Source organism: Rattus rattus, chromosome 11 (assembly GCF_011064425.1).
Source record: "Rattus rattus isolate New Zealand chromosome 11, Rrattus_CSIRO_v1, whole genome shotgun sequence".
NCBI classification, from domain to species: domain Eukaryota; kingdom Metazoa; phylum Chordata; class Mammalia; order Rodentia; family Muridae; genus Rattus; species Rattus rattus.
The window spans coordinates 33,989,537-34,000,714 of record NC_046164.1 but is presented as its reverse complement, the minus strand read 5'-3'; the positions used below and the strand labels follow the sequence as shown (position 1 = coordinate 34,000,714).

General features: G+C 44.6%; 1 pseudogene; it reads right to left on the bottom strand.

Moving 5' to 3' along the window:
• Positions 1 to 9,978: 9,978 nt before the first annotated feature.
• LOC116913008 lies at positions 9,979 to 10,089 on the bottom strand (annotated as a pseudogene).
• Positions 10,090 to 11,178: the final 1,089 nt, after the last annotated feature.

The window sequence follows — 11,178 nt, the reverse complement described above, 5'->3', positions numbered from 1 at the left end:
CTGAGGCTTTAGAGATCTCTCCCGGGCATTGGACCCAGTGTGAGTACTTCAGATTCTCCACACGGACTCAAGTGCCTGTCTTGCGCGTTTTTCCTATGACAGGAGTAGTACAAGATTAAGGCAACACTTTCTTATCGACTTCTGTCTTGACTCTGACAACCACTCAATTTGGCCTCTTGCTGAGCGTTTCCACAAATACTGATTGTTGTGACCTCCTAGCATGTAGGTGCTACTAATATGATTGTTTCTGGGATTTGGGGGGTCTATAAATGGAATCATTTAGTGGCGGAGAAATAAAGAATTCTTTTTTTTTTTTTCCGGAGCTGAGGACCGAACCTAGGGCCTTGAAGCGCTCTACCACTGAGCTAAATCCCCAACCCCTAATAAAGAATTCTTGAACGTAACTGTGAGGATGGTTGGGGTCCACAGCAGTGCGCCTTTCTTGAATTGTATCTCCTGTGGATGCTCACAGGCTTCCCCACCGGCTTTGCTACTTTCTCTCACAGCTCCTCAGAGGAACAAAGGTCCCTCAGTAGCAGGACTGTCATCCTTGACACTCAAGGCTGCGTCCTATTTATTTCTGGAGCTGCCACACCACAGATGCTCAGCAAATGCAAATATATATTCAGGAGGGAAGAAACCGGTCATTTTCTGAGTTGATTTTTCTCACATGCCTTTTCAGCGTAAATCCCTAGACTGTGCTCCCCGCTGTGAAATCACATCAGTGCCCAAGGAGCAGCGCTTCTTGCTCTATGTTCTCTAGCTTGCTTCTACCATAGGCCCTAGCGTGCGAGAGAGAGAGAGAGAGAGAGAGAGAGAGAGAGAGAGAGAGAGAGAGAGAGAGAGAGAGTTAGACTGACAGACTCAGATGGACAAAGATACAAAGAGACAGACGCACGCATGCTCGCATGTACGCACGCACGTACGTACGCACGCACAGGCTCCATTTCTAGTCACGGCCCCTCCCTGGCATTACGAAATGCGCTTCCATCATTGGCAGACACTGCCCACTCTTCCTAGGTAGCTTCTTGAATTAGAAGCAGCTAGAATCTCTTAGTCTCTTGGCTTTGCTGATGTAAACACAGCTCTCACTTCAAAGGGAATAAGGGATAGTTTATTCTGGAGGATATGGAAGGATTCAGGTGGCCTTAAATACCACATTCTAAGGAAACAGTTCTTTGAAGTTTTTATAGTGACAGAACAGAGGAAAGCCAGAAATCAGTGACACTTGATACATGGGCGGGAAGATCCGGTTTGCCAGTTACTGCAAAGCAGGGATGTCTCCACTGTGGGTTTCAGATGTGATACGATGGCACGCTTAGCTTGTGGGTTGGTGGAAACTAGTGGCCTGTTCAGTCAATATGTTCTTTAATTTTGCAACACAACACAGGGACTACCAAGGGTCCCGTTAAATCTGGCAGAGGCGTTTTCTATATAGTGAATATTTATATTATATATATATACTGTGACTCGGCTTATGTATAAACTAATAGAAAGCCTGATTTAGAAGTAACACTTTGTGGCAGATAGCTGACTCAGCCAATTATAAGGCCGCTGAGCTACAGTCGCCCACAGGTTGTGCTGACCATGCCCCACTAACCCGGTTATACTGTGTTTGCAACTTGCATTTCCTGTCCACAGATGCTCCTTACCTGCCACCCGGTTGTCTTAGTTACTTTTCTATTGTTATTAAACATCGTGACTGTGATGGTCTGTATACACTTGGCTTAGTGAGTGGCACTGTTAGGACGCGTGGCCTTGTGGGCGTGGGCTTTAAGATCTTCATCCTTGTTGCCTGGAAGCCAGTATTCTGCTAGCAGTCTTCAGATGAAGATGTAGAATTCCCAGATCCTCCTGCACCATGCCTGCCTGGATACTGCCATGTTCCTGCCTTGATCACAATGGACTGAACCTCTGAACCTGTAAGCCAGTCCTAATCAAACGTTGTCCTTATAAGAGTTGCCTTGGTCACAGTGTCTGCTCACAGCAGTAAAACCCTAACTAAGACATTGGCCAAGACAACTTATGAGAGAAAGCATTTAAATTGGAACTTATAGTTCTAGAGGGTTAGACTTCATTCCCATCATGGCAGGGGGCATAACAGCAAGGCATACTGGCATGGCACTGAGGAAGTAGCTAACAGGTTACTTTCAACCCTCAAACACAAGGCAGAGAGAGAGAGAGAGAGAGAGAGAGAGAGAGAGAGAGAGAGAGAGAGAGAGAGAGCTAACTGGGAGTGAGTGGGCTTTAGAAACCTTAAAACCCTGCCCCCAGTGACGCACCCCTCCAACAAAACCACACCCTCTGACTCTTCCCAAACAGTTCCACCGACTGGGGACAAGCCATGTGCCACTAGGGGCAACAGGTTGTTGATCCCACACCCTTAAGCATAATAGAATCTTCTTGCTTAAAGTGTGGCCACCTTGACCAACAGAACTATTACTACTGAGAGGTCTTCAAAAAGTGGAATTTTAGAGTGCAGCATGCTAGCACCTGCCTGTAAAGTCAGGAGACTTTAGAACCTGTAAGGGTGGAGACAGGGGGAGTTAAAGGTCATCACTGTTTCTATAGTGAGTTCAAAGCCAGCGAGGGTTACATGCAACCCACCTCAAAAAGGCAAACAAACAAAGACAAAAAACTAAACAAAGAAGTAAAAATATTAACTTTTTTAAAATATTGACTTAAATAACAATGTCTGTTTCATGGGTTACTGTAGAGACAATAGGAAAACATTGTAACTTGAAACAGTACTGTATGTAAATGGACACTGGCTTTATCAACTGACTTCCACTAGAGGGCAGTAGACACCAGTAAATGCAGCTTAACCTGCCTGCTTTCTGTAAATGGCTTGAAGTCTTAGTTGTGTAATTATTCTGAAGTATGGTTAGAGTTCAAGTATTATTTTAAAAGGTGAATTACTTGTTTGGGTTTAGGACTTTTTTATTTACTGCATTTGTTTATTTATTTGCTCTGTGTGTGTGTGTGTGTGTGTGTGTGTGTGTGTGTGTGTGTGTTTTCCTGTGCATGCACAGGAAGTCCCATTACACCCTCCGAGGCTTCTAGCCAACCTAGAAATACTTCTGTTTGATATGAGCTGTAAAATGAATTTTTTCAGGTTTGGAAAAATGGCTCAGCAGTTAAGAGTGCGCACACACACACACACACACACACACACACACACACACACACACACGAATGCTGTCTTCATATACACTTGCATTCTAGAAGATGCCTTTATAGATGGTTGTGAGTTACCATGTTGTTGCTGGGGATTGAACTCAGGACCTCTGGAAGCTCTTAGACACTGATTCACCTCACCAGCCCTTAAATAAATATTTCTAAAAGAGATTATTTTGACCTAACTATGATGGCACATGCTTACAATTCTAACACTCAAGAGGCCGAGGCAGGGACATCGCAAGTTCAAAGCCATCTGGGTTGGTACAACAAGAACCTTGTCCTAAATAAAACAAAACCCAAAATGACTATTAGGATCCAGACACGGTAGCCTGTAATCCTAGCACTTGCTGGGTAGAGACAGGAGGATTAAGAGTTTAAGGCTATCTTTACCTACATAATGATTTGGAGGCTAGCCTGGGCTACAGGAGACTTTGTCACAAAAACAAACCGATCAGTTGAGCCTCCCTCTCTCCATTGCCTCCAACATTCCTTATGCATTGATATTCTGCCGGGCCCTTTGTTAGTGTAGCCCACGTGATGTGGGTTCTTTGAGTGTGAAGGACCCTTTCTTGGCTCTTGATGAACCTAACTGGAGGTGTTGGGGAGTCAGATGATCAAACCACCCTCAGTTTCACCTCCTCCTTAAAAAGAAGGGAGTATCCAGAGGGAGTGTAAATTACATATTATTAATTTATTAGGAAAAATGAGAAAGAACTCCCAAGAGTGGAAGGGACTCTTAAGGGAAGAATACCGATGTGCTGTCCATGCAGACCTGGATACAGACTGAGGCAGTCTTTCTTGAGATCAGTCATTTTTGATCCTATGACGTAACAGGGCAAAGGTTTCTCCATCTTGTCTTAGCTGAAGCCTTCTTTGGTTTCTGCCCACTGGCCCGAAAAGTCCTATGGGTAGAGCCAGCTAAGGGTGTGTGCTTGGCTCATTAAACTACTTTCTTGCCCCACCCCCCTGCAACTGTCAACAAAGATGTAGTTTTTCTGTGTTCTTCAGCTCTAAAGTTTTCCTGTAATATGCACTCGGGTCTGCTCTGTGAACCGTTTTGCTCCAGGCAGGCCCAGGCTTGCTTAATACAGACTCTCAATTCAAACTTTGGTCGTGCTGGGTGGTTTTTGTTTCTCTCTACCGTGCAATGATGAAGGGCCCAGCCAGTAAGTGGCCTAAACACCCTTGTTTGGAGAGGTGATTCTGTGTTGTCATTCAGTCAGAGGACTGGTCCTGCACTGTCACCCTCTTCACTTTCTCTCCTCATCTGTTTAACCTGCTCTGTAGGAGTTGGTTAAGTCACTTCCCTTCTTGGTCTCAGGCTACATGAATAATTTACAAGCTGTCCCGGTCCTTCAACCTTACTGACCCTGGAGCACTAACTCCATCCAGTCTCACTCCCTCTTCCGAAGAGGAATCTCAAACTGCCGAATAATGGCAGATCCCCAACTGGACATCTCTTGTCACCAGATGAAGCTTCCAGTACTGCAATTGTGCTATGTCTAGCTGAAGTGTTGGCCAAATCAGATACTGGTTGGTTACTTCCACAAGTTCGGTACCACCATTGCAGCCGCATATCTTGCAGGGAGAACATCATCGTAGTCAAAGGGTCTGTGGCTGAGTTGATGCTTGCCCTCCTGTACCGAGGATGCTAGCACACAGGGATAAAGGCCTTATATATGCACCAGCCTTCTCCATTCAGTAGCTGTGTAGGTGTTGTCTTCAACAATGAGGCCTTGCTTTCATTTGTATAGAGCAACACACATGCGCACACACACACACACACACTCACACATACTCACACTCACATACACATATACACATACTCACTCACACACACTCACACACACACTCACACACACATACTCACACTCACACACACACTCCACATACTCTCACACTCCACTCACCACACTCCACACACTCACACTCCACATACTCACACTCCTCACACATTCACACATACCTCACACACATACTCACACCTCACACACATACACTCCCACTCACACACTCCATACACTCACACATACACACTCACACACACATACCCCACTCACACACTCTCACACACTCCCACTCCACACATCTCTCACACTCACACACACATACTCACACTCACTCACACACTCATTCACACACACACACTCACACATACATAGTCTTGGCCATAACTTGGATTGTTTGGGGGTTCTCTAGATTGTTTCTAATGAAAGGAAAAAACTCAAACTGTTTTTAATAGAAGAAAAAAAAGGAGAAAGAGAAAAGGGGGTGTGGAAGAGTGTACGTATCATCATGTCTGGTCAGGTCAATGATTTTTTACTTTTTAGTTTATAGTGAGGTTAAACTATACTTGTTTGTTTTGGTTGTTTTCGAGATATGGTTTCTCTATGTAGCTCTGGCAGTCCTGAAACTCGTTCTGTAGACCAGGATGGCCTCCAACTAGGAGATCTGCGTGCCTCTGCCTCCTGAGTGCTAGGATTAAAGGCGTGGGCCGCCATCGCCTGGCTAAATTATACTACCCCTTGTGTTTGTACCTCTACAAGAAAAATGACATGGAGAATGAAGAAAATGACCTGGAATAATTAAACCTCGTTCCCTGCAACTCATGATGTTTCATTTCACATTTAATCCTGAGTAGTCAGACTGAGGTCTTGACATACATTAGACTTTGCCGGTCTGTTCAGTATCTAGACTAGACATTACTGCCATGTCCCATCTAGCCACTTACCCAGCACCTAGCATCCCCCAAACTCAGGAGACTAATTCCCTCCCAGGGATAATTACTCCTTCCCCAGAGTAAGCACACCGAATCTCTCTCTTTTCTTATTTTGTTTTGAAACAGGGGCTGTCTCTGTAGCCCTGGCTGTCCTAGAACTCACTATGTAGACCAGACTGGCCTTGAACTCATAGAGATCTACCTGCCTCTGCTCCGAGTGCTAGAATTAAAGGCATGTGACATCACCCAAGGCTTAATTAAAAATATATTTATTTTAAGTGTATAAGTGCTTTGCCTCCGTGTATGTGTGTATACCACATGCATACATGGTGACCATGGAGGCCAGCAGAGAGTTTCAGACTCCTAGAAATGGAGTTACAGATTATTGTGAACTACTGCATGGATGCTAGAAGTCAAACTGGATCCTGTGCAGGAGCAACAAGTGCCCCTATCCACCAAGCCATCTATCCATTTTTTTTTTTTTTTTTTAATTCTTTTTTTTTCGGAGCTGGGGACCAACCAGGGCCTTAAGCTTCCTAGGCAAGCACTCTACCACTGAGCCAAATCCCCAACCCCCATTTATTTTTTAATATTAAAAAATTGGGGTTGGGGATTCTTTGAGCAGTAAGCATACCCTGAGCCCTGGGTTCAATCTAACTCAAAAAAAAAAAAAAAAAAAAAAAAAAATTGTAGTTATTTACTTATAATGTGTGTGTGTTGGTCCGTATGTGCCATGACATGTGAATAGAAGCCAGAGGGCACCTTGAGGGAGTTGATTCCTTTCTTCTGCCTTTTAAAAAAGGATTTATTTAATTGATTTAATATAATTTATATAATATATATATACACATATATACACATATATACACATACATATACACATATATACATGTACATATATACATACACATACACACACACACACACACATATATATATATATATATATATATATATATATATATATATATATATATATACACATAGTATGTGTATATGTGAGTGTTGGATGCTGAGAAGCCCAGGAGAGGGCATCAGATCCCCTGGAGCTAGGTTACAGGTGAGCCTGAGCCACTGGCATGGGTGCTAGTCACTATATGGTAGTCTGGGTGTGGTGCTGCACACCTTTAATCCTACACTTGGAGGCAGAGGCAGATGGGTTTCTGGAAGCTTCAGTCCAGCCTTGTCTATACAGGGCGTCTCAGGTCATACAGGAATCTATAGTAATACCCTGCTTAAACAACGACAGCAACTAGACATGTTCAACAATTGATCGATCTCTGCCACCCCTCCTACGTTTTGAGGCAGGGTCTCTCTTGCTTCTGCCACCTGTGTACTTCAGGCAGGCTGGTGCATGAACTAGATGATTCTTCTGTCTTCCCCTCTTATCTTGCTATAGACACTCTAGGAAAGTAGTTCTGATGTGGCGACCCTTTAATCCAGCACCTATGGTTTTTTGGAAAGGGGACAGGCAACTTTGATGAAGGGGTAAAGGACTCGGGGAGGGTCCTTTAGAGCAGTGGTTCTCCGCCTTCCTAATGCTGTGACCCTCTAATACAGTTCCTCATGGTGTGGTGACCCCCCAACCATAAGATTATTTTTGTTGCTATTTCATAACTGTAATTTTGCTAGTTCCAAATCATAATATAAATATCTGATATGCAGGATATTTGATGTTTGTGAAGGGGGGTCCTTTGACCCCCAAAGAGGTCACAATTTGCAGGTTGAAAACTGTGTTCTAGTGTTATAATGCATACTACTGGACCCAGCTTTTTGTTGTGAATTCTGGGGACTGAATTTAGATCGTCAGGCTTGGCAGTGGGAACTTTTCCCAGATAAGCTATCTCACTGTTGCTCTCCTTAAATGGTGTGTGTGTGTGTGTGTGTGTGTGTGTGTGTATACATGTGTGCATGTGTGTGCATGTGTGTATATGTGTATATGTATGTATGTGTGTGTGTTTGTGTGTGTGCCCCATTTTGTTTATTTCAAGTCACTTGCACAAGTATGGATATGGAGCTATTTACTAGCGCATGGTAACTTACCAGTGGCTATACCACTGAAGGAGATGACTCTCCCTCTCCCTGTGGTTGTTAACCCGAGAGATTCGAGTAGAAAGACCACCAATGGAGAGATGACTCAGCCATTAAGAGCACTGTCTGCTCTTCCAGAGATCCTGAGTTCAATTCCCAGCAACCACATGGTGGCTCACAAACCATCTGTAATGGGATCTGATGCCCTCTTCTGGTGTGTCTGAAGACAGCTACAGTGTACTTATATACATAAAATAAATACATAAATATTTTTTAAAAAAGGAAAGAAAGAGAGGAAGAGAGAAAGACTACCAACACAAAGTACGGACAAATCAAAGTGAGCTTTACTATGCACTCCAGAGAGCTGGCCAGTGGCTGTTTCCCATGAAGGTGGGGTTCAAGAACCAAGAAACCAAAAGGTTCTCATACCTTTTCTATAGGGCAATACAGCAAGGTAGGGGATCTTTTTCAAACAAGCATGGCTATACAAGTAAAAGAATCAGTTAGGAAAGCCCTCCTTGAGCAATGGGTACAGATCATTGTCCCATTCCCGAGGAACTGGTTTACATCTGAGTGTTGGATTAGTCTCCAAGAAACGGAAACTTAAAAAGTAAACAGAAGCTTAGCTTAGCTACAGACTCAAAATGGCTCCTGATTACAAAACGGAGTCCGGCTGGTTCTCCATTCCTCTCCTTGTCTTTGGGGCCTTGTCAAGTCCTTGACGGGGTTCTTTCGTTTCTAATTGTTTTATGGTCTAAAAAAACCCAAGGAGGGCAAGTATTTTAGTGCTTTTTATCTGACAGGAAACTAAATTTGCCATGCACTAGAAGATGCGCAACCTGATTATGAGGACTCTTAGGAGGAGGACTAGGGACCTGCAATGGCTAAAACTAGGGTAGTTAGCCGAGAGACCAGCTGAAAGGCACTTCCTTCCTGTTGGTTTAAGTATTTGGTTTTAAGAGTGTTTCTTATCACGGTTAGGGACTCTAATTGTATTTGATTGGCTAGCATAGAAAGGACAAATTTTTCTAAAGCCATGTTTTGTATACAGTCGGTTGAGCATCCTATCGTATTTTAGAATTATTTTAGCTAATGTGCCTGCCTGTTAACAGACGGGCAATTTATTAAGCAGACGGTGTTCTGCCTGCATGTGCGCCTGAGTGCCAGAAGAGGGCGCCAGATCTCATTACAGATGTTCATAAGCCATCTGTGGTTGCTGGGAATTGAACTCAGGACCTCTGGAAAAACAGCCAGCGCTCTTAATGGCTAAGCCATCTCTCCAAACCGGTCTATTTGGTTTTAACAGGAATGTTTTGGATAACAAGGGAGCCTGGAGGTCAGCCTGTGTGTTCATATGCCGGGTCACCTGCAACTCCTTAATATTGCACCTGGCTGGGGCGGGGTCAGCTCTTCTGTTCTCATGCCCAGAGGGCTAGCTCTCCCTCCGACCAGGTGAGGGGTGGGGGCCAGTTCTGCACAGCCCTCAGACATCAACATGTCCCCGGGTGGTGGCCCAGATCAGGGACACCAAGGCTGGCTTTTGGTGGTAACAGACCCCTCCTTCTGGGACCCAGACATGGTCCCAGGTGGCATCATCACCTGCTACTCACAACAGGTTGTTCCTCACTACCCTCACATCTCCAGTTCTGTCTCTCTTCACTGTGCCCACATCCTTCTGTTTTTTCCTTTTCCAATTCTCCACCACTTACTTTCTCCTCAAGATACCCCAGGTCTCTGAGGATCTGTGGTTATCTCTGGAGTGGTCTCAGAAGTGCAATGCCCCACTTGTGAATTACGGCGCCGGGCAGGGGTCATCTTGAGCCTGGTTTGCCCCACCCAGGCCTGTGCGGTACCAGCCTGGTGGTCATTTCAGACTCGCTCCCCGCTAATCCGAGTAGCGTCATACAGGTCCTCTGTCTTGAGCTCACTCCTGCCCAGGGCCCACCCGGGTGGGGCTCTTCTTGTCTCCCGATTGATCACACCCTAGAATCCTATCTGGGCTTGCATGGCACCGTGCTCATCTCGGGCTTGCTTTCTTCAAGGAGTATTAGGCTTGGCTACTCATCAGCACACTGAGTGTAGGCATGGCCCCCCTCCTCTCGGACACTTACTGACACAGCTGACACAGTAGCCACATCTCCAACACTTCTAGGGGCCGGGTTGAAGTTTTAGTATCTAAATAAACTTTCAATCATAAAGAGTCGTTAAGGGGACTGGGAACTTGACTTTCCCGGTGTTTACATAGTACACCATTACAGATCACAATTTCCTGTATGACTCAGTTTATCAGAACAGCTAAAGTTTAAGAAAGTTAGTGAGGGCTGGAGAGATGGCTCAGTGGTTAAGAGTGCTGACTGTTAGCATTCTAAGCTCCACCCCCACAGTTACCTGGCAATAGCCAGGTACGCCTGACACTATAAAAGGGGCTGCTTGCCCCCTCCTCTCTCTCTCTCTCTCTCTCTCTCTCTCTCTCTCTCTCTCCCCCTCTCTCTCTCTCTCTCTCTCTCTCTCTCTCTCTCTCTCTCTCTCTCTCTCTCTCTCTCTCCCATGCCCTGAGTAAAACTCTATTCTATACTATACTGTAGTATGGCTGGTCCCTCAGGGGTAAGGGATGTCTCAACATGGGCTCATACCTCACCGTACCTCCGTAGAACACAATTCCCCCTCTCTTTATCTTTTTTTTTTTAATTTATTTTATTTATATGAGTACACTGTTGCTATCTTCAGACACACCAGAAGAGGGCATCGGATCCGGTTACAGATGGTTGTGAGCCACCATGTCAGTGCTCTTAACTGCTGAGCCATCTCCTCAGCCCTCTCTTTATCTTTTTATAAACACATCACTGACTGCTCTTCTAGAGGTCCTGAGTTCAAATCCCAGCAACCACATGGTGGCCCACAACTATCTGTAATCAGATCTGATGCCCATTTCTGGTGTATCTGAAGACAGCTACAGTGTACTTATGTATAATAAATAAATCTTAAAAAGAAAAAAGGTTAGTGAAGACAAGGAGGCTAGACATACATTTTAAAGCTAGCCTGATAACCTGAATAGACCTTAGGTAAAAGGGGACATCTAATAGCTCTTTCCCATTCTCCTTAGGTCATTGTCTTGCTGTATCATAAAAGGAATATCCCGGGTTCTGGTGTCTGGTGTTTCAGTGTTTAGTGCCCATAGCTGTGGCCCTAACTCTTTACTTATTTTTATTTTTATTTTTTTGCCATCTTTATTAACTTGAGTATTTCTT